The following is a 26,820-nucleotide window of genomic DNA, read 5'->3' on the forward strand; positions in this document are numbered from 1 at the left end:
ATCACTCAGAAAAGTCCCTGAAAATCACGGACTTTGAACAGGCAGCTTCCTCTGAAAAAGATATAAGACTAAAAGTGAGAGGAGAAAATATGGAACTTTGTAAACATATGAAATATTGTATATTACCAAGTAGAAATAATCTATGAAAACGGGTGTAGATCCGTGTTAAAATATTGCGATGGCTAAAAACGAAAAACAATTAAAAAAACCAATTTAAAATAATTAAAAAAACATTTAAGCAATGTTTAAAAATGAAAAACAATTTTTTTAAAAGTGAGAGGAGAGAGGGAGGGGAAAGGAGGAAGGAAGAGGAAGAGGAGGTCGGGACTAGATTGGGTAGGTTGATTCCAAAGTCAGTCATTTGGCGATTGTGTCCGAAGAACATGTAAATTCAACTGGAGAGATCAAAAGAGCTGATGTCACCTTACAGCAAAACAGGTCAGGCAAGCCCAGGTAACTGAGGAAGGCAAGCTGCTAATTATTCCAGGGAGAGAGGGGAAAAAATAAGGTGTACGGTTACACGCAGCCGAAGGAAATCAGGAGGTCAAACTTTCTTCGTCGCCGATTCCACTACCTGGATCGTTCCTTTCCACAAACCCAACACGTACACACAATCACATACCCCAGAACCTGGCAGAGAAGGATATAGGCTTCCCAAATTCTCCCACTGCCAGGTGAGTGTGTGCGTACGTCTCTATATGTGGGCTAACAGATGAGATCATGCCCTGAGCGGGATTAAATTTCAAGGCAGTTAATGGCCCGTTCTCTGCATGAACAAGAATACCTGGTGTGGGCTCTGCTGGTACACGAGAACCTTCTTGGGAAACAAGGAAACCCCCACCCCACCCTTGCTGTTTTTGTGGGTTTTGTGGTGGTGGGTGGGGTGGAAAGACTGCTTCAGTTCACAGGAGGAGATGGTTGGATTTTACTGAAGTTTTAACAGGGTGAAAAGGTGCCAGGGATGGATTGAAATCAGCCAGGCATTCCAAGGGCTTGGGAACTTTGCAGTTTTACTTTACAGAGGAGAAGGTTTATTTGAAGAGGAGGAGGAGGAAAAGAAAGGAGAGGAAGGCAAGAGTATGTTTCTCAGTGAGGAATCAAGTAAGTGAGAAGATAATATGTTATAACCAGCAAAACACAGTGATTTGCTAGTTATCAGAAGAGCAGATAAATTGTCCTACAAAAAAAAATTCCACCCCTTATTTAGAAAAGCCTTTTAGCTTCTTTTGTAGCATCTGCCCTACAGTTTGATAATGGCTAATCCTGTGCAAAGACACCTAGGCTGGGGGGATGGACGAGCAAAAAGGGGCTGCTTTAGGCTGTAATTGGTAGATGGTTGATGCTGCAGCGTGAACTTGGTTGCTATAGAATATTATTTGGGTTGCAGCTGTATTGTCCAGATTAAGAACCCTTCCCATCACGTTGTTTGTTTTTCCTTGGTGGTAAATGTTTTGATGCCATTCCTTTGCTAAACCTTTTCAATGCAATTTGCTACTTAGCAATCACGGAACGTTTACAACATTGTTGTACTTCCATCTATCTACTCACGGAGTTCTTAAGACAGAAATTACTATCATTATGCAATCCTTCTGGACAGATAGCTGAAATACATTCTGATGGTGTTGCAACATGGTGTGATGGCATATATCACTTGAAAGGACCCCAGGAGTCAACATTTTCAGTGATGGATCCCTCCACTGGGACAGTTAACTGCATTATGTTTGGGTTGCCCAATCTCGGTAAAGTTTTTGACGACTCATGATGGCTTTTCTGGAGGGAGGTGCAGTATGAAATTAAGAATCATTTTACTCCAAAAATGTAGTTAAACTGTAGGTTGTTAGTTTATGTATATGTTCTTTCATTCTTTTTACTCTATTTTTCCCTATTATAAAGTGCCTAAATTTTCTGGAATGTAATGGCATATCTCTGGGAAATAAATAAATAGATGGATGGATGGATGGATGGATGGATGGATGGATGGACAGATGGATGGACGGATGGACAGATGGACGGATGGGTGGATACACAAATAAATGGTACATATCTTATCAAATAAATATCTGTAACTGTATGTATAGTCTAGTGGACTTAACAATACTTTTAGTTCTTTATTGGTCCTCAGTCTGGATTACGCAGACTGGGTCAATCAAGGTCACATGATTGGGTTAAAGATGGCTAACTAGACGTCACTCATGTCAACGGTTTGGGTTAGGGTGCCCGGCCTCTCCTTGCCTCAAAAAGATACAATTTCCCTATCTAGTTACTCTTACTGAACATCCAAAATATACTATTTAATTCTATGTATATATGCCATATGTGTACATAGATATTATACACAGGCACACAAAAATATACATTATCTACTATATAAAATGTATATGTATGTACACTCACATGCGCACGCACAGCTCTTCTAAAATTATACACATTCAACCTCATTTACTGCAATAGGAAAAAAATATACCCTGAGCCCAGAAGGGAATAAAGGAAAAATATTCAAAATTCTTCTACCGGTTCTGTGTACCTGACCAAAATATTTTTCTACCAGTTCTGCATACATGGCTGTACACGTAGGAGCCCATCACTGAATATAACTATCTGGAATTTTTTTAAAAAAACACATATTTGTAGATTTGAATATTGTAATTCATAGAGTTTCATTTTGCCTGCTTTAGTCTGAAGCGAGCAGAATGAAATTTGGGGCAAGGAGAAAGTGTATAGACTTTTTTTTGGTTACTTGATTCAGTTCAAAAAAGAGCCTGCTTTCTGTTGTGGTTGGCTCTGGCCCAGCTCCTGCCCCAAGGAATGTGGAGGTGGATGCAGGGGAAACATCAACATGTCATAGGCCTGTTTTATTACCGACAGAGTCAGGTAGTGCAGTTTCCTCGGATGAAGAAGAAGGTGGGGGAGACTTGGAAGAGGGGGGCTTGGCACACAGCCCAGGAAGCCAATCTCCATTATCTTCGGTCGATTCGGATGAGGAAGTGTTAGACCCACGCATGCGCAGAATTATGCATCGAAGAGACCAATTGAAGAAATATTACAGGAGATAAGAGAGGCCACCTGTGTTTGGGTGGGGCTCCAGTAATTAGAGCTGCTGATATAAATAGCAGCATGCTGGCTTGGCTGTTGTGGAAGATTATCTGATCGTTGTTTTCTACAGAACGGTGCTTTGCTGTTTCTGGACTTTGTTGATTTTTCACGACTTTGAAACCAAAGCAGAGCAAAGTGTGTGTGTGTTTCACTTCATGGAAGAAGGAGGGCTGTGACGTTCCTTCACAGCTGCTAGCTAAGTACTTAAGGACTGATTAAGGGGATTGTACAGACTACCAGGTTGTTTTGGGACGAGTGCTCTTTGCAATACAAAAAGGGTGCTTTGTTTCTTTTGAATTTTTGTGATAAGGAACATTGTTTTTGAACTTTCAAGTGTGTGTGTGTCTGAAATTTGTACCCTTGAATTTTCGGGAGACTCATACCTTAGAGCCCGGCAGAACACTTTCCCTTTACCGATTGCTAGTAATCAGGATCTGGTTTACGAAAATCTAAAGGACTATGTGATGCTAGCAAAGATGTACTCCTATTAACCATTAGGTTGTGTCTGAGCTCTAGCATTGGCCTATTTGAAATGAAGGACCTGACAGGTGCAGCTATGATGGAAAAATAGATGAGGTCGTACTAAACACTTTCATTTCATTGATAGCATGTGGGAACTGACAACTGATGCAGCTGTAGGACATACGAGTGCAAAATAGATGGAGTCATATTAATTATGCCTGGACCGGATCAGAATTTTTTTGTGTGGTCCTTTTTGTATTTTGGGATTGGGAGAGATTTGGCTGAAATTTAGTTGACTTTTTATTGTGGTTGATTTGATATTAAATCTATTTACACTAAAATTGTAATGTTTTCCAAATTGGGAAGTCTTCTGACTTTTTCAGGGCTATCTAGAAAATGGGATGAGGTTTGCATGCAACTTTGACAATGCTTAGGAACTGGCTGTGCTTGGTGGGAAAAAAAAATAGGTCCCCAAATTTGTGATTCATCCCACCTTTTTATGCACCCACCAATAAAGTCTAGTCTATTTCATTCCCTCAATTCCTTTTGGAAAATGGTTGTGTAAAAGTTGCATTGAATTATGCATTTTGAATCAAATTCCTCCAGAAAATATTTCCTTTCCAAGCGTCTTGACATTCTTTTTCATTGTAGTACTCTTGGGAAATAAGGAGAGTGCAGCTTAATTAATGGTTGAACGCCACATTAATTTAGGAGTCAGATCAATTTTGTATCAGAATTTGCCATGGCCTTTTAACACCAAGCATTCTTCCACATACTGTGCCCATACAATGCATCCAATCAAGGCTGTTAAACACCTAATGACTCCATGTGCAGAGTGCGCAAAGCTTGGTTCCTTTTAACCTTGAAATTTTTGTGTGTATTGTTTATTTGTTTTGGGGTTTGCTTACTGTGCGTCCAACCCAGCCAATTTACATCGTTGATGGCTTAATGTCTTGTGCAAATCAGAAAGTGGGTTATTTTACTATCCAGAGGAAACGTGATGTATTAGAGCAGCTGCTGTGCACCAATGCAACAGAACATGAATTTCAAGATGTGTGCTGTGAGAGAATCTCATGTGGGCCATGACAAGTAGCTGAATTAAATAGTTGGAAATGGCAGGCACATAGTCTTGGAATCAATGACTACATGGTTTTTCAGCCACAAGTAACAGAATTCAGGGATTCTCTCGTGGTGTGATCCACATTGTAATGTTCTCATATGAAATGTTGGCAGGTGGTATACTTGTTCTGAGCTACTTTTACAACCATCTTTGAATAAAAATAGAAAAATTCCTTGTTGAACTCCAGGGCTTTTGGACTTTGTAACAATTTCCTAGGGAAAGAAGATCTTTAGTTCAATGGTGCAGGGCAGTGATGGTGAACCTATGGCACAGGTGCCACAGGTGGCACACAAGCCATTGCCCTAGCTTAGCTCCAATGTGCATGTGTGTGCTGGCCAGCTGATTTTTGGCTCGCACAGATCCTCTGGGAAGGTTTTTTTTGGATTGAGTCTTGGGTGGGTGAAACACGAGCCTACTGGCCCCACAAGAAATTGGGAAATAGGCTGTTTCTACCCTCCAGAGGGCCTCTGGGGAATAGTGGAAGCTATTTTGCCCTCCCTAGGCATTGAATTATAGGTGTGGGTACTCATGTATAATGCTCACCGACGCTCTTTCGGCACCCGAGGAAAAAAATGGTTTGCCATCACTGGTGTAGGGCCAGCACATATTTAGGAAAAGAAAAATGTAAAATGACTATTTCCTTTCATCATCAATTTTGTTTTCCACTAAGTAATGTATTACAGAAGGACTAATATACAGAAAATAGTATAAGGGGAAGAGCCTTCTCTGTGGCGGCCCCAGCCCTCTGGAACCAACTCCCCCCAGAGATTAGAATTGCCCCCAGCCTCCTTGCCTTTCGTAAGCTGCTTAAAACCCTCCTCTGCCGCCAGGCATGGGGGAATTGAGATACGCTTTCTCCCTAGGCCTTTACAATTTTATGCATGGTATGTATATACGTATGTTTGGTTTTATAATAAGGGTTTTTAACTGTTTTAGTATTGGATTATTATTATATGCTGTTTTATTGCTGTTGTTAGCCGCCCCGAGTCTGCGGAGAGGGGCGGCATACAAATCCAATAAATAGATAGATAGATAGATAGATAGATAGATAGATAGATAGATAGAGAAAGAAAGAAAGAAAGAAAGAAAGAAAGAAAGAAAGACTAGATGGACCATGAGGTCTTTTTCTGCTGTCAGACTTCTATGTTCCATGTTTCTATATATTGATGGTTAAGCCCTAGTATAGTCCATGCCCTAGTATCCCCAATTAAATCTGGAATGAATCATTCCATTGTGGTTCCATGAAAAACTTTGCTCTACATATAAATAATCAAAACAGCACAACAAAATCTTTCTTAAAAACTGTCCAAAATATTAAGCCAAATTATCATTGCTGAAAGGTTTATCTATTCATTAAATTTAAGGAGATTTAAATTTAATCTCTTTGTTTATTCTACAAGAAGATTAAGTTGTAGAATAGAATTTCCAAGTATGTTAAACATACTTCTAAATCTTAATATTCAATGCCACAATGTTTTGTGGCTCTTTTCTAAACTAATAACTATCTCACCATTGATTATAATATGCACTGTGAAAAATATTGGTATCTCTCATGCATAATCAATAAAGGTTCACCAAATTGTTAGAAAATCCTTACCAGCTATACTTACCTTCTTTCTTTCTCTTTTTCTTTCTCTCTCCCTCCCTTTCTCTCCTTCTCCCTTCCTCTCTTCATTTCCCTTTCTTTCTCCCTCTTCCTCTCCTTCTCCTTTTCCTTCCCCCTCTCTTCTTCCTCCTCCTCCTCTTTTTTCTCCTTCTCTTCCTACTTCTCCTTCTTCTTCCGTTTTATTTATCTTTAGATAATTTCAACATTGGGTCTACTTGCTAGTATTGAATCCACAAAGAGGGTTTAAAAACTTGTTCTAGCAGATATTAGCAATAACATTATCCATGCTTCATGCATCAATTTGTCATTTGTTTTCACATGGAGCTAACCAAGGGTCTGACACAATGTCTTAATTAATTGCTTTTTCCTATTTCAATGATTTATTTTACCCAAATACAAGAAGACAGAAATAACCTACCTTCCTCATGAACCAGTTAATTGATAGGAACAATATGAAAAAGCATAAGGCTGACAAATCACACCCAGAAGGTTGTGTTATGACTAGTATTAGAAGAGGTGAGATAAAATCACAGACATGGTCACTCTGTACTATCTATCTATCTATCTATCTATCTATCTATCTATCTATCTATCTATCTATCTATCTATCTATCTATCTATCTATCTATCTATCTATCTATCTATCTGTCATCTATCTGTCATCTATCTATCTATCTATCTATCATCTATCTATCTATCTATCTATCTATCTATCTATCTATCTATCTATCTATCTATATTTGCATGGATAAGGTTACAGACAAAGCATAAACATTAATTTGAATACATAAGAATTATAAGCTTGGTTTAGTCTATGATTTCCTTCTCCATGAAAGAGGCTTTTGTTTTATTCTTAACTCATTCTCTGAGTATTTTAAGGCTTCTTCTACAGTAGATATTGTTTCCCTTCTCTTGTTGCACAATAAGGCCATTTGTTTCCTGCAAGGATGGGATTTATTCTATTCTCTAAACTAATTGGTAATATTGACTCTGCATATGATTAATGGTTATTTTCTGCATTTGGGGGGCCCAGTGCTCACTTAATTTGGGTTGCTCTGCATTGATTTTCATTGTTCATTCCCCAGATTATGAGAAGGGAAACAAGTCCTTTAAATGAACAAAGAAAACATCTTTTTGAAAGTAGCAGGAAGGCTTTTCGTTCTTTTAATAAGCTTCACATTCCCTTCAAAGCCAAACCGTGTACAGTATATTCTTTGCAAAGAAGCTTTGAGAGCAAACCTTAACATATGGCTTCCGACTATGGAGTGGCTTTTTTTTTTTAATGGCTAGAATGGCAAATTGATTATCTGCTATTGCCAAATTGCAAATGAGTGGACTGTACTTTCAGCCTGGCTGAAGCAAACTCAGCTTAGATTGATGGATCACACAGAAACCTGGAAATGTTGATTTTTGTAAAAGGGAAGCAGGGTTAAAACCTGCTTCGAGTTATCGAAGCATGGAACTCATTGCCGGACTCAATTGTGTCAACCCCTAACCCCCAACACTTCTCACTTAGACTCTACACGATCGACCTCTCCAGGTTCCTAAGAGGCCAGTAAGGGGCGTACATAAGTGCACTGGTGTGCCTTTCGTCCCCTGTCCAATTGTCTTTCCTTTCTTTCACCTATCTTATATATTCTCTTCCTTTCATATATCCTCTCCTCTAAGTTCACGTTCACCCTCTTTTATATTATCACATGTCTATTTTTCTTCCTATGTATTTGTGTATTGGACAAACAAACAAACAAACAAACAAACAAACAAACAAACAAACAAAATGGTTTTCCTTGAAACAGTACCCCCATTTCAGTTTGGAAATGGAAGAGGAAAATTCTAACTTTCCATCTCTGGGCTTTCAACTCACTTGGATTTAGGAAACTTTCCAATTTTTCCAGGTGCACCTGCCTGATTGTTGCATAGCACAGAAGCCTAGCTAAGTACAGGGGGAGCTGAAGGTCTCTGTTTTCCTGCAAGGTATGAGAAGGAAAAAGGGGCAGCCAGCTGAGTGGATCTGAGGGCTGATTTTTACTCTTTTGTTTGTTCAGTTTTGTAGCCGTGCTTTCCAGAAAGGTCAAGCAACGTATGGAAATAAAATAAATCTGCAATTTATTTTATTTATTTATTTGTTTTGTCAAGTACATATTGGTGGTATACAAAGATATAATAATGTTTATAAATGTGATACTAGTAAGAGAGAAACACTAGGACAGGGGACGGAAGACACGCTGGTGCACTTATGCACGCCCCTTACTGACCTCTTAGGAATTGGGAGAGGTCAATAGTGGATAGTCTAAGGGCAAAGTTTTGGGGGTTGGGTGATGATACTACAGAGTCAGGTAGTGAATTCAATGCATTAACTACTCAGTTACTAAAGTCGTATTTCCTGCGGTCGAGTTTGGAGCGGTTTATTTTAAGTTTGTGTCTGTTGTGTGCTTGTGTATTGTTGTGGTTGAAGCTGAAGTAGTCGTTGACAGGAAGGAGGATGTAGCAGATGATTTTATGGGCTATGCTAGGTCGTGTTTAAGATGATGTAGTTCTAAGCTTTCTAAGCCTAGGATTGTAAGTCGTTGCATGGGTATTCTGTTGCGAGTGGAAAGGTCTTCTAGTAAAGTATTTCTGGACATTTTCTGGAATGTTTATGTGTGAAATGAGGTGTGGGTTCCAAACTGATGAGCTGTATTCAAGGATTTGTCTGGTGAAAAATGTGTATGTTCTGGTTAGTAGTGTGAGATTACCAGCGTAGAAGCTATGTAGGATTAGGTAACAACTCTTGAAGCCTTTTTGGCGATGCTGTTGCAGTGGCCTTTGACACCTTGGTCATTTGATATGAGTATGCCAAGGTATTTTATGGAGTGAGGTCCGTCTATAAGGTTTTGCTTGTTTCAAAAATGTCCACCTTGCTCCTGTTTTCCCACAGAGGATGAAATCTTAGGAAATCTTTATATTCAAGTTCTTTTGGAGATCAGGGCATATTTGGAAGATTGAGAACAGGCCAAGTTAAGCCCTTTGTGAACTACTGAAGACAGTTCCCAATTTAGAACCATACCTTACTTAAGCCGAGAATTATGGTCATCAGTCATGCCAATTGCTAAACCCATGTGGCCAGGCTCAATTTTACAACCTTTTTTTTTTACTTTAGTCATTAAGTGAATCACCATGGTGGTTAAATAAAAATACGGTCTGAGATAGACTTTTTTTGTATGAGAAACTGGAAGTAAACACCAATATTTCTGGCAAAAAACAACAACCATCCAATGTAATTGCAGTCATGTAATGGTGGGATATTGCAAATGGTTGTAATGCATGGCAATTTTCCAAAATGCAATCATGTGATCTTATGGAGGGGCTGTTGGAATTTAGAATAGAGTTGTAAGTAACCTTGGGGTACTCTATCATAACTAGTCACATATGTTCCTCTTGCCTTCTAAGTGCTCACTAAGAAAGGATTTTTTTCAAAATGACCATTGGAGCATGAGTATTTCTTATATTATTATTATTAACAAGCTCTGATGCTAAGGTGTTCTACTTCCCCCTCCCCACCTGAAAAGAAATCTGATCCAAATGCAAAACACAAGCAGAGGCATTTCAGTTTCACTTTTGCTTTCACTGCAACAAGCAGCTTTACTACAGAACAGCTGAGCTAAGCCACACACAGACACCTTCCTGTCTCCTTGCTTACATAGCAAATACTGTTTGAGTTTCCAAATATCCCTCAACTTTCTCACACAGGATCATAGCCAGATTAAAACCAATGGATGCTGGTAGACAGAAACAGATACTTTCCCCCTTATTTTCCTCCTCAGTTCAGATGAATCTGTTCCTTCTACTGCAACACCAGTTAAAGGGAAAAGGGGGTAAAAATGCAGGAAAAGATTTACAGATGTGTTTAGGAAAAAACAAGTAAGGGAAGCTGCCTGTTTCTCCCATGGCCAGTTCTATGTGACATTCTCTAGAGTCAGTTGACCCAACAGCCCGGTCATCCTCCAGTCAAATAGCAAACCCAGGAGTGCTGTTTACAGGGAGGTCCTGAGCGGTCCTGAGAAATCCATCTAAGGGACAAATTTGCTATGCAAACAATGATTACATCTGTAACAGAAACTTAGCTTACCATCTCTAATGAAATAATACAGTCCCTTTTTTAACTATTCATTGATTTTCAAACTTTAAGTGCCAATTTATCAAGTCCCATCACATAGTTTCATAGGGAAGCATGGGTGTTTAGCTAGTTGATTCATAATTTTATTTTATTTTATTTTATTGGATTTGTATGCCACCCCTCTCCGTAGACTCAGGGCGGCTAACAACAGTAGTAAACAGCGGCTAACAACAGTAGTAAACAGTAATATGACAATCCAATATAAACAGTTTAAAACCCCTATTGTAAAACCAACATACATACAGACATACCATGCATAAAATTGTAAAGGCCTAGGGGGAAAGAGTATCTCAATTCCCCCATGCCTGGCGTCAGAGGTGGGTTTTAAGAAGCTTACGAAAGGCAAGGAGGGTGGGAGCAATTCTAATCTCTGGGGGGAGTTGGTTCCAGAGGGTCGGGGCCGCCACAGAGAAGGATATTCCCCTGGGTCCCGCCAAGCGACATTGTTTAGTTGAAGGGACCCGGAGAAGACCCATTCTGTTGGACCTAACTGGTCGCTGGGATTCGTGCAGCAGAAGGCGGTCCCTGAGATAGTCTGGTCTGGTGCCATGAAGGGCTTTATAGGTCATAACCAACACTTTGAATTGTGACCGGAAACTGATCAGCAACCAGTGCAGACTGCGGAGTGTTGGTGTAACATGGGCATATTTGGGAAAGCCCATGATTGCTCTCGCAGCTGCATTCTGCATGACCTGAAGTTTCCAAACACTTTTCAAAGGTAGCCCCATGTAGAGAGCGTTACAGTAGTCGAGCCTCGAGGTGATGAGGGCATGAGTGACTGTGAGCAGTGACTCCCGGTCCAAATAGGGCCACAACTGGTGCACCAGGTGAACCTGGGCAAACGTCTCCCTCGCCACAGCCGAAAGGTGTTTCTCTAATGTGAGCTGTGGATCGAGGAGGATGCCCAAGTTGCAGACCCTCTCTGAGGGGGTCAGTAGTTCCCCCCCCCCCAGGGTGATGGACGGGCAGATGGAATTGTCCTTGGGAGGCAAAATCCACAGCCACTCCGTCTTGCCAGCGTTGAGTTTGAGTCTGTTGACACCCACCCAGGCCCCAACAGCCTCCAGACACCGGCACATCACATAAAATAGCTGCTATTGTGGTATGAGTCCATACATGTGTTTCCTAGAAAGCCATTTAACAAGGTTGCTCCTCATCCTTCCTTTGTAAAATTCTGGGAAGTTTCTTGGCATCCTGAACCCAAAAGGTCTTTTTCTCCAAAGGAAGACATAGTTCCAAGCAAAGTGATGGCTTGTAACCAGCTGTAGTCATTATTTTTGAATTATGTCTTCTGAATTGATAAGGGCAGCCCGGAGGCACTGTAGGAAATACAGGAGATGTTGTCGGAGGGTGCTTGGCTTTCCAACTTGCTGACTACCTGCTTATTAGTTTATTTAAAATTGAAACAAAAAAAAATGAGAAGTCCTGGTAAATGCCAAGGCTGCAGGCACAAGACTGAGATATCACATCCGATTTCTTGAGTTATGAAATATATTCAGCCTCTGCATTCTCAACTCTCTCTCTCTCTTACAAACCAGGGTGTAGCTTCAACTAAGGAGCATGAAGACATAAATAGCCTGAAGTAGCTAGGCAATTCAGTGGAAAAATACAAGTAAAAGGATGACCCAACATAACAGCTAAAAATAGGAATAAACATAGACATGGCGGGAATGATAGAACTTTGTTAGCGAAAGTTTACGAGCTGCACACCAGCGAATGAATAGATCAATAATGGCGAATCTATGACATGGGTGCTACAGGTGGCACGCAGATCCATATCTGCTGGCACGCGAGCTGTTGCCCTAGCTTATTTATTTATTTATTATTTATTTATTTATTACTTAGATTTGTATGCCGCCCCTCTCCGAAGACTCCAACATGCATGTGTGTGCCAGCCAGCTGAGTTTTGGCTCACACAGAGGCTCTGGGAGGGTGGTTTGGGCTTCCAAAGAGCCTCCACGGCGATGGGGGAGGACGTCTTTACCCTTCCCTGGGTTCAGGGAAGCCTTTGGAGCCTGGGGAGGGTGAAACACAAGCCTACAGGGCCCAACAGAAGTGAGTGTGCTGGCCAGCTGATTTTGGCTCACACGGAGGCTCTGGGAGGGCAATTTTGGATTCCAGAGAGTCTTTGAGGGGGATGGAGGAGGGCATTTTACCTTCCCCCAGCTCCAAGGAAGCCTTTGGCGCCTGGGGAAAGCGAAACACAAGTATACAGAGCCCACCAATTGCATGCACGCACGCACGCTCTTTCGGCACCCGAGGAAAAAAAAGGTTTTGCCATCACTGGAATATATGGTAAAATTAAAGACATGGCATGGACATACCTTGGAATTATGATCAGTATCAAACCAAGCTTCCAAGTCCCAATCTTGATTTTTTTTCTGAATATTTTTCTTCTTCTCTGAATTCATGTTGATTTGCATTATTGGTACGCATGATAAATTTCCTTTTTTCTACTTATTCCCCATGTACGAAAAACAGTGTGTTAAATCTGCACATTTCTAACAGGTTAGTGTTATATAACTTTTAAGATAATGTTACTGCAATCACGCGCTCCACCTGATATGTCAGTGTGTTGTATATCTTCAATCTCATCAAAGCCTAAGGAGATGGTGGAGTGGTTTCTCAATCTAAGGAACTGCCCTTATGAATTCAAATTCTACAGGTGGGTTGCATTGTTTATTTACTTACCACATAAACTAGTTTTGTGTTTTCATTATTTTCTGTTGTATTTCTTCTTTACAATGAAAACCTTTACATATGGTAATGGAACCTAATGTTTTACTTTACACATTTATATAAATACTGTGTATATAAAGTGTGTGTGTGTTCGTGTTTGTGTATCTATCTCTATATCATCTATATCTGTCTGTCTGTCTGTCTGTCTGTCTGTCTGTCTGTCTGTCTGTCTGTCTATCTATCTATCTATCTATCTATCTATCTACCTATCTATCTATCTATCCATGTATCGATGCATCCATCCATGCATCCATCTATTTACCTACCTACCTACCTACCTACCTACCTATCTATCTACCCATCCACCTATCCCATTTAATTATTTTTTTTCAAATAAGACAGGAAATCTTTCAATACACCTTCATGCCTAAAGCAGGACTAGAACTTACAGTCTCCTAGTGATTGCCCCAAATCACCCAGCCAACCTTCCATGGCTAACGTGGGACTAAAGCTCATGGCCTCCTAATTTCTAGATTGCTCCTTTAACCACTAGGCCCAATTGACTCTCATATTGACCCGGATTGTGGGGGCAATATGCTGTCTCTGTTAAAAAGTGCTATTGCTAACATGTTGTGAGTCTAAGGAGAAGGGCGACATAAAAATCAAATAAACAAACACAGAGACAGACAAACAAACAAACAAACAAACAAACAAATAAATAAATAAATAAAACCAGTTGGTTGGTTGTACAGGTGCAATTATTCCAATCTGATTATTGTGAACTTCCTCCCTGAAGACATCCCATATTCCTAATAGTTTTCTGAAGTTCATTTGTAAACAATCCAGTTTCTTGTCAATCATGGAAGAGCAACTATTCAATAAAGTGATGAGGGTGTTTCCATCCCAAAGTGGATATTTGTCAAAGAAAAAGTAGAAATTATAAAACTATTGCTCATCTCTCTCCCCCCCCCCAGGACTCCCTTTGATGCACACAATTGACAAAAACATTCTTAACTCAGGGTGTTTGCTTTGTCTCAACAGTCAGTTTTTTGCATCTAATTTCTTTCTCATTGTCTCCCTGCCCAAATATTGCTGCTACTACTATTTATTGTTTGGGGGATGGGGGCTTGCATTAATGGAATCCAGTCTTTTCTATAGTTTCTATTATTATTTTTTCTCCTTTCTGAATTAAATATTGTCAGTGTGGATATATTTGTGAATTGGAATAGGCATAGCAACAGGTCAGCCAATGAGGGCTGTTTGGTGACTGAAACAGTTTGGGCATTGCTTAGCTTAACAGTCTCTGTATATAGAAGAGTTCCTTTGTTTTGCTGCCCCGGGTCTCTGTACCTATTTACAATCTCTTCTCTCTACCATGCTGGAAAAAACCCAATATGGGTATTGTATATTTCCCTTATGTGTTATTATACATATAAAGAAGTTTTGAATCCTGCTGAATTGTCTGAATGTCTGTGCTGCAACAAACTCTGACAAATATTTCATAACTCAGCTAAACAAAAGGCAACAGGGACAGTTTCAACCGCTGAAGTGTTTCCATGATGATCACGAAGGAGGCACTTATGTGAAAAACAGAGGATTGGAGTTAGTCACCCATGATGATTTTCTTCTTCTTCACAGCAGATTCCATAAGATAGTTTCAAAATTGTACTCCAAGGAAACTTAGGCGTTCTATAAGTTTTAGTGAAAAGTTCATGAATGGGAACTCTAAAATACAGTTAGCTATGAACGCCCTGATGAAATAGTCCCTTTTGATATACATTAAGCTGCATCAAAAATTCCAGGAAGTATAATTTCAAGAAACCAACAGTGTCTATGAAGATTCTCAGTCATCCAGATCATAGTTGTCCCAAAGATGGTTTTTTGAAGAGGTATCTTCTGGTTTTTCTTTGAAGACATTTTGCTTTTCATCCAAGAAGCTGCTTCAGCTCTGACTGGGTGGTGAGAAATGAATGGTTTTACATTTGCAGACAACTGGTCATTTGCATTCTTTTAAATGAGGAGATGATATTATTAGAATTATTAAAACTGCCCAGAACATCATTGGGCTCCAGCTAACCGCCCTGGATGATATCTTCACATCTCGCTGTTCTAGGAAGGTGCATACCATTCTCAAAGACTTCTTCTTCTTCTTCTTCTTCTTCTTCTTCTTCTTCTTCTTCTTCTTCTTCTTCTTCTTCTTCTTATTATTATTATTATTATTATTATTATTATTATTATGTCAATACAACACAGCAAACGAGATCACTATGCTGGATTTCATATTTCATCACCAGTCGGGCGCTTCCCAAGCACCTAAGACTGAGTGATGTAGTGGCGAATTATGTTTGCCGATCCCAGTAAAGTGGCCTTTTGCAATTGATAGATGGAGATTTTGTCAATTCCGATGGTTTTCAAATGTCCGCTGAGATCCTTTGGTACTGTGCCCAGCGTGCCAAGGACCACTGGGACTACTTTCACTGGCTTATGCCAGAGTCGTTGCAGCTCGATTTTTAGATCTTCGTATTTCACTAATTTCTCTAGCTGCTTCTCCTCAATTCTGCTGTCTCCTGGGATTGCGATGTCGATAATCCATACTTTCTTTTTCTCCACAATCACAATGTCTGGTGTGTTATGCTTCAGAATTCGGTCAGTCTGAAGTCGGAAGTCCCATAGTAGTTTTGCTTGCTCATTTTCGACCACTTTTGGGGGCTTATGATCCCACCATTTCTTTGCCACTGGTAAATGGTAGTTCCGGCACAAGTTCCAGTGGATCATCTGTGCCACAGCATCATGTCTATGCTTGTAGTCAGTCTGTGTGATCTTTTTGCAGCAGCTGAGTATGTGACCGATTGTTTCATCTGTTTCTTTACAGAGTCAGCACTTTGGATCGTCTGTTGATTTTTCAATTCTGGCTTTGACAGCCTTTGTTCTAATGGCCTGTTCTTGTGCCGCCAGTATTAGTCCTTCTGTCTCCTTTTTGAGTGTTCCACTTGTAAGCCATGACCAGGTATTTTCTTTATCCACTTTGCCTTCAATCTTCTCCAAGAACTGGCCATGCAATGCTTTGTTCCGCCAACTGTCCATACGACATTGACTTACAGTTTTTCTGTACTGGTCCTTAGTTGGCTTCACTTTGGGAAGCTTCCTATTGTTGACCTCCATCAATGCTGACTCTTGGCTCCCCTTCACATAGTCAGCTAATGCATGCTTCTTCTTCTACTACTGTCTGCTTCACTTGCATAATAATAATAATAATAATAATAATAATAATAATAATAATAATAATAATAATAATAATAATAATAATTATTATTATTATTATTATTATTATTATTATTATATTATTATTATTATTATTATTATTATTATTATTATTATTATTATTATCTCCAGTCCAAAACACAGTCCTTTCAACAGTTCTAAGAAGGCTCTACACCCATTTGCACTACTCCATACCCACTTGCAAAATCATGACCTTGATGATACAGATAAATCTCTAGGTGGCCTCAACGAGTCTCTAAAAAAGTGCAAATGATATGCTGTCTGAATAAATCCTTCCATTTCCCCGCCATCCAGTGAAAACCAAAGAAGCTTCTTGGATGAGAAGTGAAATGTCTTCAAACAAGGAAGTCCAATTGCCTCTTGAAAAAGCACCTTTGGGATTAGAAACCAACAGGTCTGGCAGGCTGATCTAGTCAATAACCATTGGTCTGGCTTTCAGTTCAATGGGACATTGCCCTTTATAAGTCAGTATAACAGAAATTGGAAGACCAACGGGTTATGGAAAAGTAAGCTTGGGCTTTGTCAAAGGACAGAATTTAAACAGTGATTTTTAAATGTATGTTGTGGTATAAACTGAAATTATCCATTGATGCAATTGATTGCTCACGGTATATGGCGGCCTTGGGCTTTTAAAGCCATGCCCATGATAGTACAGTATGTTCTAGTAGAAAACAATTTGTTTTCTTGTTTGCTTTGTTTCTGATAAAGGCATCAGCTTGCTCTTGGAATCTGGAGCAGAAGTGACTAATGATTAACCACTAGCAATTTTGGAAGCAGGAAGTAAACAAGGAAGAACAGTTATTTCTACAGTGAATGCACATGAGCGTATATACATTATCCATTACATCTGAAGTTTTGTTAATTAAACAAAACTCATTCTCAGGCTTGTTGGCGGTATGTGTATTCCTCAATCTCAGTTCCTCTATCAGAGGTCCAGGAGTTTCAGGTTCTGCACAGTATCTTAGATCTTCTTAGCATCAAACTCTTCTGGATAGGACAGGGGTCTTATGGATATGGCAGCCAATGGCTCTGGAATCGTGTGTGGCTCTTTTATCCCTCTGCTGAGTCTCCCTGTTGCTCAAAATATGCCTCACAAGCACCAGCATGTGATTTATTGAGCTTTTGGATCCATCTTTTTTTATGGAGTTCAAAATGCTTTTGTTGTATGCAGAAATAAAAATGTTGTTTTCTCTGCAGTGGGTCATTGATTTTATAAATGCAACACATTCTAGTTGTGTTATACATAGCATAAAGGTAAAAAATGATATATGCAGTGTTATCTACATTTTAGATGTCAAAAGGGCTTTGTGGCTCCAGTGTTTTCTTTTCTGTGGGAAATGGGTCCAAATGGCTCTTCTGAGTATTTAAGGTTGCCGACCCCTGGGATAGAACATTCTTATGCTGTTTCTGGATCTGTTGGAGCTTAGCAATCCCAGCCCCAATTCTATCACATAGAAACATAGAAGACTGACGGCAGAAAAAGACCTCATGGTCCATCTAGTCTGCCCTTATACTATTTCCTATATTTTATCTTACAATGGATATATGTTTATCCCAGGCATGTTTAAATTCAGTTACTATGGATTTACCAACCACGTCTGCGGGAAGTTTGTTCCAAGGATCTACTACTCTTTCAGTAAAATAATATTTTCTCATGTTGCCTTTGATCTTTCCCCCAACTAACTTCAGATTGTGTCCCCTTGTTCTTGTGTTCACTTTCCTATTAAAAACACTTCCCTCCTGAACCTTATTTAACCCTTTAACATATTTAAATGTTTCGATCATGTCCCCCCTTTTCCTTCTGTCCTCCCGACTATACAGATTGAGTTCATTAAGTCTTTCCTGATACGTTTTATGCTTAAGACCCTCCACCATTCTTGTAGCCCGTCTTTGAACCCGTTCAATTTTGTCAATATCTTTTTGTGAGGTCTCCAGAACTGAACACAGTATTCCAAATGTGGTCTCACCAGCACTCTATATAAGGGGATCACAATCTCCCTCTTCCTGCTTGTTATACCTCTAGCTATGCAGCCAAGCATCCTACTTGCTTTTCCTACCGCCCGACCACACTGCTCACCCATTTTGAGACTGTCAGAAATCACTACCCCTAAATCCTCTTCTGAAGTTTTTACTAACACAGAATACTCAGATTGAGGATTCCTTTTCCCCAAGTGCATTATTTTACATTTGGAAACATCACCACAAGGATCTCTTGGGTGTTTACTTCCTACATCCTCTCTAGTTCCCCTTTCAGGCTGTGGTACTTCTCCAGCTTCTCATATTCTTTCTCCCTTTTGTTGCTGTCACTTGGGACTTCTATATCAATCTTGTCTTCTAGCAAGATGTCTGGTTGACTGAACATCTCCTTCTTGTCAGTCTGGATCTGGAAATCTCACAGGTTCTTAGCCCTGTTATTCTCCATGACCTTCTATGGAAGTTCCCGTGTTTGGGAGCATCTCGTCCATAACAGACATTCTTGTATACAATGCTAGCTACTTGGTTGTGCTGTTCAATAATAAGCTGTTCCTGTTTGCACCTTGCCACTAAAAGTTAGATTGTTATTGAGACCTCTTTGTCTCTGAGCCCTCCCTGAAGAGTGGCTGAATGATCCAGAGGTATTTGGGGCACTAGGCTTTGATGCAGGAGACCAGGATTCAAGTTCCAGCTGGTACCTACATTAACAGTAGTATTCCCTAGGTAAAGATCTCTAAAACTTCACTTTCTCACTGCAGATAGTGATAACAATAGCAGTTAGACTTATATACCACTTTACAGTGCTTTACAACTCTCTCTAATTGGTATACAAAGTCATCATATTTCACCCATTGATCTGGGTCCCCATTTTACCCACCTTTGAAGGATGGAAGGCTTGAGTCTATTGAGATTCAATGTACCAAATTGCAGGCAGCTAGCAGTCAGCGGAAGGAGCCTGCAGTACTGCACTCTAACCACTGTGCCACTGTGCCTTTCATGAAATGATATAATCTAGGAGAATCATATAAACCCAGATTAACAACATTCACATTGGATGGGGGACAATCTGATAAGTGGGCTACTGTCCCCCCTTTTCCTTCTGTCCTCCAGACTTTACAGATTGAGTTCATGAAGACTTGCCTGATACTTATGCTTAAGACCTTCCACCATTTTTGTAACCCGTCTTTGGACCCGTTCAATTTTGTCAATATCTTTTTGTAGGTGAGGTCTCCAGAACTGAACACAGTATTCCAAATGTGGTCTCACCAGCGCTCTATATAGCGGGATCACAATCTCCCTCTTCCTGCTTGTTATACCTCTAACTATGCAGCCAAGCATCCTACTTGCTTTCCCTACCGCCTGACTGCACTGCTCACCCATTTTGAGACTGTCAGAAATCACTACCCCTAAATCCTTCTCTTCTGAAGTTTTTGCTAACACAGAACTGCCAACCGTCCTTCTAAGGTCAGTAAAATGAGGAGCCAGATTGTTGGGTGCAATATGCTTCCTCTCTGTAAACCACTTATAGAAGGCTGTAAAGCACTGCGGAGCGGTATATACAGTAGGTCTAAATGCTAATTGCTATTGCTAAGATGGGGGATGCTAAGAATGCAACAAATCTGGAATGAATTCTTCCAATCCATTATCACATTTAGCATTCCCATGTATGTACAAGTGCCAGATACAACACATTTCTAGATATGTTTTGTCCTATCATTTTGTTCTAAAGTAGTGCATTAGCGGAGTGAATTGTGTGAATGCTGGAATTTGGAGATTGAGTGAATCTGTGTCCAACCCTTAGTGTAAAAATGTCAGGACTGGCATGTTGCTGATTAGTTAATTTGTCAATTCATTCTTTCTAGAGACACAACCCATCACTAGTTAAATTGTTCTTATTGCCAAGACCTTTCTTTTAATGTTCAGCCAAACCTCTTTTTCTTACACCTTACATCACAATTAAATGCAAAACTGTCCTTGTGAGAAACTAGAACAGGTCTTTCCTTTTTTGTATCTAACAGCTTTTCAAATTCTTGAAGGCCTTTGTAGTTCAATCAAAAGCCTACAGTCAGAGACATGCTAGAAAGGAATAGAGAGGGTCGTCTGATATAGCTGTGGCCTTTTGTTCCTATATTCCAAACACTGGTGGGCTTGGGCAGACATACACGGTCCATAATTATGAAAGATGTAGCTCTGCATGACAGCACATATTTTAGTTGTTCAGAGTATCGCCTGTCAATCCTGGCAGCTTAAACCAACCAGCAGAATTATGAAAGATGTTTTGCTTGGACTACTGGAGTGCAGCCAGACATGAATTTCTGAGTGCCAGTACAATTTTTTTAAGCACCAAAGAGTCGTTTCCATTACCTATTCAGGCATTACCACATTGTTGATCTGCAGCAATTTTGAATTAATTTTATGCCAAAAGGAGTAAAATGATAGGGCAGTATTTGAAGCACACACAAGGATTTGGATTTGATCCAGTTTTGAAATCTAATTCATGCTTCCCAAAGGAAGCAAATCTGGTTTTCCTAGAAATCCTCCCCCACTTTTTTGGGGGGTAATTTTTTTTAAAAAATCTCCATTCAAACTTTTTCAATACATTTGGAAATATTTTCATATATAATAAAAAACTATATCGAGTTAGTACGTTATATATAATTAATCTGCCCCCAAAATTATTAGTTCCAAATGAATTACTTCCAGTGTCAATCCAATCCCCCCCCAACCTTGACATATAATTTTGTCATCTAGGTATCTAATTTTCTTCAAATTGAATTCAAGCTTAATTTCTTTTAAAACCTTATTAAATTAATATTCTCCTCCTTTAGTACTTCAAATATGCCATAGTGCCTACTCCTCCTTCTTATGTATTCTCTAAAAATCCTTACAAGAAAGAAAACTTTATCCACTACAAACAATAACAAAGAAAGAAAATTATAATTCAAAAAAAGAAAGAGAAAGAAAAGAGAAAAGTAGAAAAAGAGAAAAAAGGAAAGAGCAAGATAAACAAGGAGAAAAACCAAACTCTATAATTATAGGAATATTAAAACAATATAAAAATTCCAGATCATAATCAATTAATATTCAAATATTTATCACTTAATTGTCATTATCTATCCCAATAATTTCAAGAATCCTTGATAGAAAATTTGTGTTTACTGTGTTAAAATAATAATAATAATAATAATAATAATAATAATAATCAAGAATTGATTGAGGCAGCTTGTATATCTTCTTAATTTCAACTGCAAACATTTCTTAGTTTCTGCTTAATATTAAGGTTTTCTTTTATTTAACTGAGAGGATTCCTAGTGGGTTTTAAAAACCCAGTAGTATGCTATGACAGTTTTAAATTTTGTATTCCTTGGCACGATTTAATGTGAGGTTTTTCTTCCAGTGTTAAATTTTATGCTTAGTTTGAATAGCCTAACAGTGGTACCTCATCATACGAACTTAATTGGTTCCAGGAGGAGGTTCGTAAGGTGAAAAGTTCGTAAGATGAAACAACGTTTCCCATAGGAATCAATGTAAAAGCAAATAATGCCTGCAAATCCTTCATGAAAATCCCAAACTTTAGAAGGGAGGCGAACAGAGGGCTAGGCTCAAGGGTGAGTGGGAAGGAAGAAAGGCAAGGGGGGCGCCCCTCCCTTTTCTTTCTTCAAAAGACACCCTTTCAATTCCTTTGCAAGCACCTTGTTCTTGGCAAAAATTTCCTACTCCAAGCAGCCCCTCCCTGTTCTTTCTGCAAAAAAGGGGGAAAAAAGAAACCCCTTCATCCCAGCAGCAGCTGCTTGGGTTCGTAAGGTGAAAATAGTTCGGAAGAAGAGGCAAAAAAATCTTAAACACCGGGTTCGTATCTTGAAAAGTTCGTTAGAAGAGGCGTTCGTAAGATGAGGTACCACTGTATTAGGCAACCGTATACTCCTTATGTGAATAACTCCTATTCACATTATGTTATCCAGGTACTGTTCAATTTAAACAACTGAGTATAACTTTAAATCAAGCAATAAAATACCGGATTGCAGCAAAAATGTGCAATATCCAGATTTAGCAAAGAGATTTTCCCTTTTAGTTCATTTCGATTGGACTACAGGGTTCATGAATCATGGGGAATAATTTACATGTTTTAAAACATTTTATAATTAATACTTTTGCCCTTTTTTTAAAAAAAATCTGAAGACCTATTATGTGATCTGCCTAATCTGTCATGAATTGTAACAAGAGTAATGAACCTCTAAAATATAACTAATGCAACCCGATCCAAAGTGATGAGCTATGATCTAACAAAATGATGAGCCTTGATCTATAGGCAGTCTTCAACTTACAACCACAAATGAGTGCAATTTCTTTTTTTGCTAAGCGAGGTAGTTAAGTGAGTTTCCCATCATTTTATGATCTTTCTTGCCACAGTTGTGAATCAATGAAACTATTGAGTTAGTATGTAACTTTGTTGAAGTACGCTGGGAGCATATATCTTTTCTTTTAGGTACACTGAGAGTTTGTTTGTTTGTTTGTTTGTTTGTTTGTTTGTTTGTTTGTTTGACTTTTATGCCATCCAATCCCATAGGCACCAAAGACAAATTCCTTGTGTGTCCAATCACACTTAGCCAACAAAGAATTCTATTCTATTCTATTCTATTCCATTCCATTCCATTCCATTCCACTCCACTCCACTCTACTCCACTCTACTCCTCTCTCCTACCCTACACTACACTACTCTATTAGCATGATAGTTAAATGAATCTGACTTCCCCATTGACTTTGCTTGGTAGAACCTTGCAAATGATGATCACATGACCCCAACATCAATATGAACCACATTGCCCAGTGTCTGAATTTTGATAACATGATTATGAAGAGGGAGAAGTTGAAATACCATTTTCAGGCATTCTTTTCAGTGGCATTGTCATATTGAGCAATCACTAAACAAACTGTTATAAGTTGACGACTGTCTATATTTTTCCTGTTGGAAATTGATTTTTCTTCTTGTGCCATATATGACATGGGACATGTTGGCAATCCTATTTTTTTATCCACAGCCATACAAAAAAATGCTGTTGAGTTTTGTCCAAACCAGTCCAGTCCCTTAGATTTTGAAGCCATGATGTTCTTCTGCCTGGATTTTCAGTCTTTCTCTGGAGGATTAAGTGAAGCGTGCCATATTTTTCTGGGTGTCTCATCACAAATCTGAAATATTCTAACTTTTGCTTTTTCATGGTTTTGAGGATTTCCCTTGGTTTTCCTTCAATGTCTGCGGAGAGGGGCGGCATACAAATCCAATAAATAAATAAATGTAAATTGATGCAGACTTATTTATCCCAACAGAAATGTGTCCATCTTCCCCCAAATACTGAGGATTGCCAAGATATCAGGATAAATAGTATACCTTTAATTCTTCCCAACTTTCCTCAATGGGTGATATATTTTGGGGGGGGTCCTGTTTTTTTTTTTGGAAGAAATTTAAAGCACTGCCTTGCTTCTGTGACCTATAATAATAAATATAAATATAAATATAAATATAAATATAAATATAAATATAAATATAAATATAAATATAAATATAAATATAAATATAAATATAAATATAAATATAAATATAAATATAAATATAAATATAAATATAAATATAAATATAAATATAAATATAAATATAAATATAAATATAAATAATATAAATAATTTATTAGATTTGTATGCCGCCCCTCTCCAAAGACTCGGGGCGGCTATAAGTTAGGGATGTCCAACCTTGATAACTTTAAGGCTTGTAGACTTCCCACTCCCAGAATTCCCCAGCCAGCCATGCTCTAAATTGAAGTTTATAAGTCTTAAAGTTGCCAAGGTTGGATATCCCTGCCATAATTAGCTTGAATAGCCTTCTGCCTGAGTGGGGACCATAAACAAGTAATAAACGAAAGAAGAATAAATACCAATGCAGAATAATATTGAATATCTTCCTAGCAAGTCTAAAATCCTACTCTCTCTTTTTTTAATTCCTTTCCTCCCTCCCATCCTCTCTTTCTGTCTCCACTCCACCTTTTTTTTTGTTGCAATACTAGGAAAAAAATATTGGGATTTGGGGATATATTTATTTCTTGCAATATTTTAGAGCAGTTATTTTCTTCTTTTCTTCCTCCTGAACTAGAAGGTTAATGTCTCTCAATGTTCCCCTTTTAACCCAAGGCAAACATCCAAGATTTCATCCTTGGCTTGGATTGCAGTTTGATAGAGAAGGGCCAGTCTCTCCATCCAGTATTGTTTCTCTTTTCCCAAAGTTAACCTCGCTGTGATAGGGATGGCATTTTAGCAAGGTCCGCATCTCCCTCCTCCCTGCTTTATTTTATCATCCAGAATATTGCTAGCATATAAATCCCAGGGAAATGTACTTGTCCAAGGTGTCAGAATCTATTTGATGGACTCATCCTGGTTGGTAACTTGTCTTGTACTGTGCACTTGAGTGTCGCCTAAGATGCTTGCATAGCCGCCAAATGAAATATCAGTGCATTTCCCAAGTGGTGAATAATTCAAAATGGCATAGTTGCAAGATTTCCAATGTCTCAAATTGCTGTCACAGGTAGAATTTATTATTATTAATGCCTGGCAGAGATATTCTCCTACAGTTTTCCCCCCCGCTATCTGCCCTGCTTCCAATAGATGAGTTTCCTTCTCAGCTTGTTTTAAAACAGAAGATTGTGCTTTGCTTCTATCTATTCCTTTGCAAAGGAACTAAATAGTGTGTAGCTTTTTTTTTTTTAACTGTACAATTCAGTGCAGGTTGGAAACCACCAGGCTTCCCATGAGTTAATTATATCTCAAGAGATCATTTATTAGGGTAACCCTTCTACTGGGCTTTCTCCGCAGCCTATGTACCATCAATGCTTATGGGCACGTTGTACGGTGAATTCACTAGCTGGACTAGGGGGACGGAGTGGCACAGTGACTTAATGACACTGGAACTGATAGCCAGACATGGTTTGTGCTCCTAACGGTTCAATGGGGTAAAGTCCCACTGCTCACTCCCTGACTACTGCCCACCCAGCAGTTAAGAAGCATGCAATATGGAAGAGTCGGGGTGGCGCAGTGGGTAGAGTGAAGTACTGCAGGCCATTAAAGCTGATTGACTGCTAGATCTGCATGTCATCGGTTCAAATCTCATCACCGGCTCAAGGTTGACTCAGCCTTCCATCCTTCTGAGGTGGGTAAAATGAGGACCCGGATTGTGGGGGCTATCTATCTATCTATCTATCTATCTATCTATCTATCTATCTATCTATCTATCTACCTACCTACCTACCTACCTACCTACCTACCTACCTGTTCTGCCGTGCTCTATGGTATGAGCCTCCCGAAAATTCAAGGGTAAAAAATTCAGACACACACACACATGTTGAAAATTCAAAAACAATGTTTTTTATCACAAAACTCAAAAGAAACAAAGCACCCTTTTTGTATTGCAAAGAGCCCTCTTCCCAAAAACAACCTTGTAGGTTGTAAAAACCCCTTAAACCGTCCTTAGGTACTTAGCTAGCAGCTAACAGCCCTCTTTCTTCCATGAGGTAAAACTCACACACTTTGCTCTGCCGTGGTTTCAAAGTCTTGAAAAATCAACAAACAGAGTCCTGAAACAGCAAGTCACATCCCAAACCAGTACGATCAGATAATCTTCCATAATGGCAAAGCCAGCATGCTGCTATTTTATCAGCAGCTCTAATTACTGGAGCCCCACCCAACCACAGGTGGCCTCTTATCTCCTGTAATATGTCTTAAGTTGTTCTCTCCTATGCATTGCTCTACGCATGCGTGGGTCGGTCATACGTTCCTCATCTGAATCCAAAGAAGATAAGGAAGATTGATCTCCTCCTGGGCTGGCAGCCAAGCCCCCCTCTTCCATCCCACCCACACTTTTGTGTATTGTTATATGGGTATCTGCATTTGTGTGTGCAGACAGCGGAAGACATTGCTGGACCTGGCTTACCACCAGACAAGGCAACACAACACAGGGCGAGGCAAGGTGGGAGGAGAGGCTGGAAGAGCCAGCAACCCGAGCACAAGGCCTAGGCAGGCCTCATTTTTCACGCAGAATGAAAAATCTGTTGTGAACAGAAATAGGTAGAGACGGCTTGTCTGCAGGTTTAAAGAATATTGCGTACTATCCTGCATTTTCCCCAAAGGGGTTTATAATACTACAAGCCTCCTGTTGCAGCTGAAAGGACTATTACATGACTCAGACCTTTTGAAATGATTATAATAGTTGTAACAGGGGCTAAAATGAGCTGGTGCCTCAGAGAGCATTAAACTAATGCACAGATATGCCCCACTCTTGAGTGCTGGCAATTATTTATGATTTGACTTCAGAAAACTAGGTTGGGAAGAGTCTACATGTTTGGGCCAAAAGAAACAATCTTCTTTACTCATGTACAAGATAATTTGATTAGAATGTCACTGAACTAT

General features: G+C 39.3%; 1 protein-coding gene across 1 annotated transcript in view; it reads left to right on the top strand.

Annotated features, from left to right (window-relative positions):
- Nucleotides 1-513: 513 nt before the first annotated feature.
- The window catches only part of LOC139155471 (uncharacterized), a 67,283-nt gene continuing 40,976 nt past the window's right edge, over nt 514-26,820 (top strand). Inside the window, exon 1 of the mRNA XM_070730608.1 lies at nt 514-674. The gene's annotated coding sequence lies outside the window, so the exon portion shown is untranslated. The remainder of the gene's footprint in view (nt 675-26,820) is intronic.

Source organism: Erythrolamprus reginae, unplaced genomic scaffold (assembly GCF_031021105.1).
Source record: "Erythrolamprus reginae isolate rEryReg1 unplaced genomic scaffold, rEryReg1.hap1 H_20, whole genome shotgun sequence".
In the NCBI taxonomy this organism is placed as follows: domain Eukaryota; kingdom Metazoa; phylum Chordata; class Lepidosauria; order Squamata; family Dipsadidae; genus Erythrolamprus; species Erythrolamprus reginae.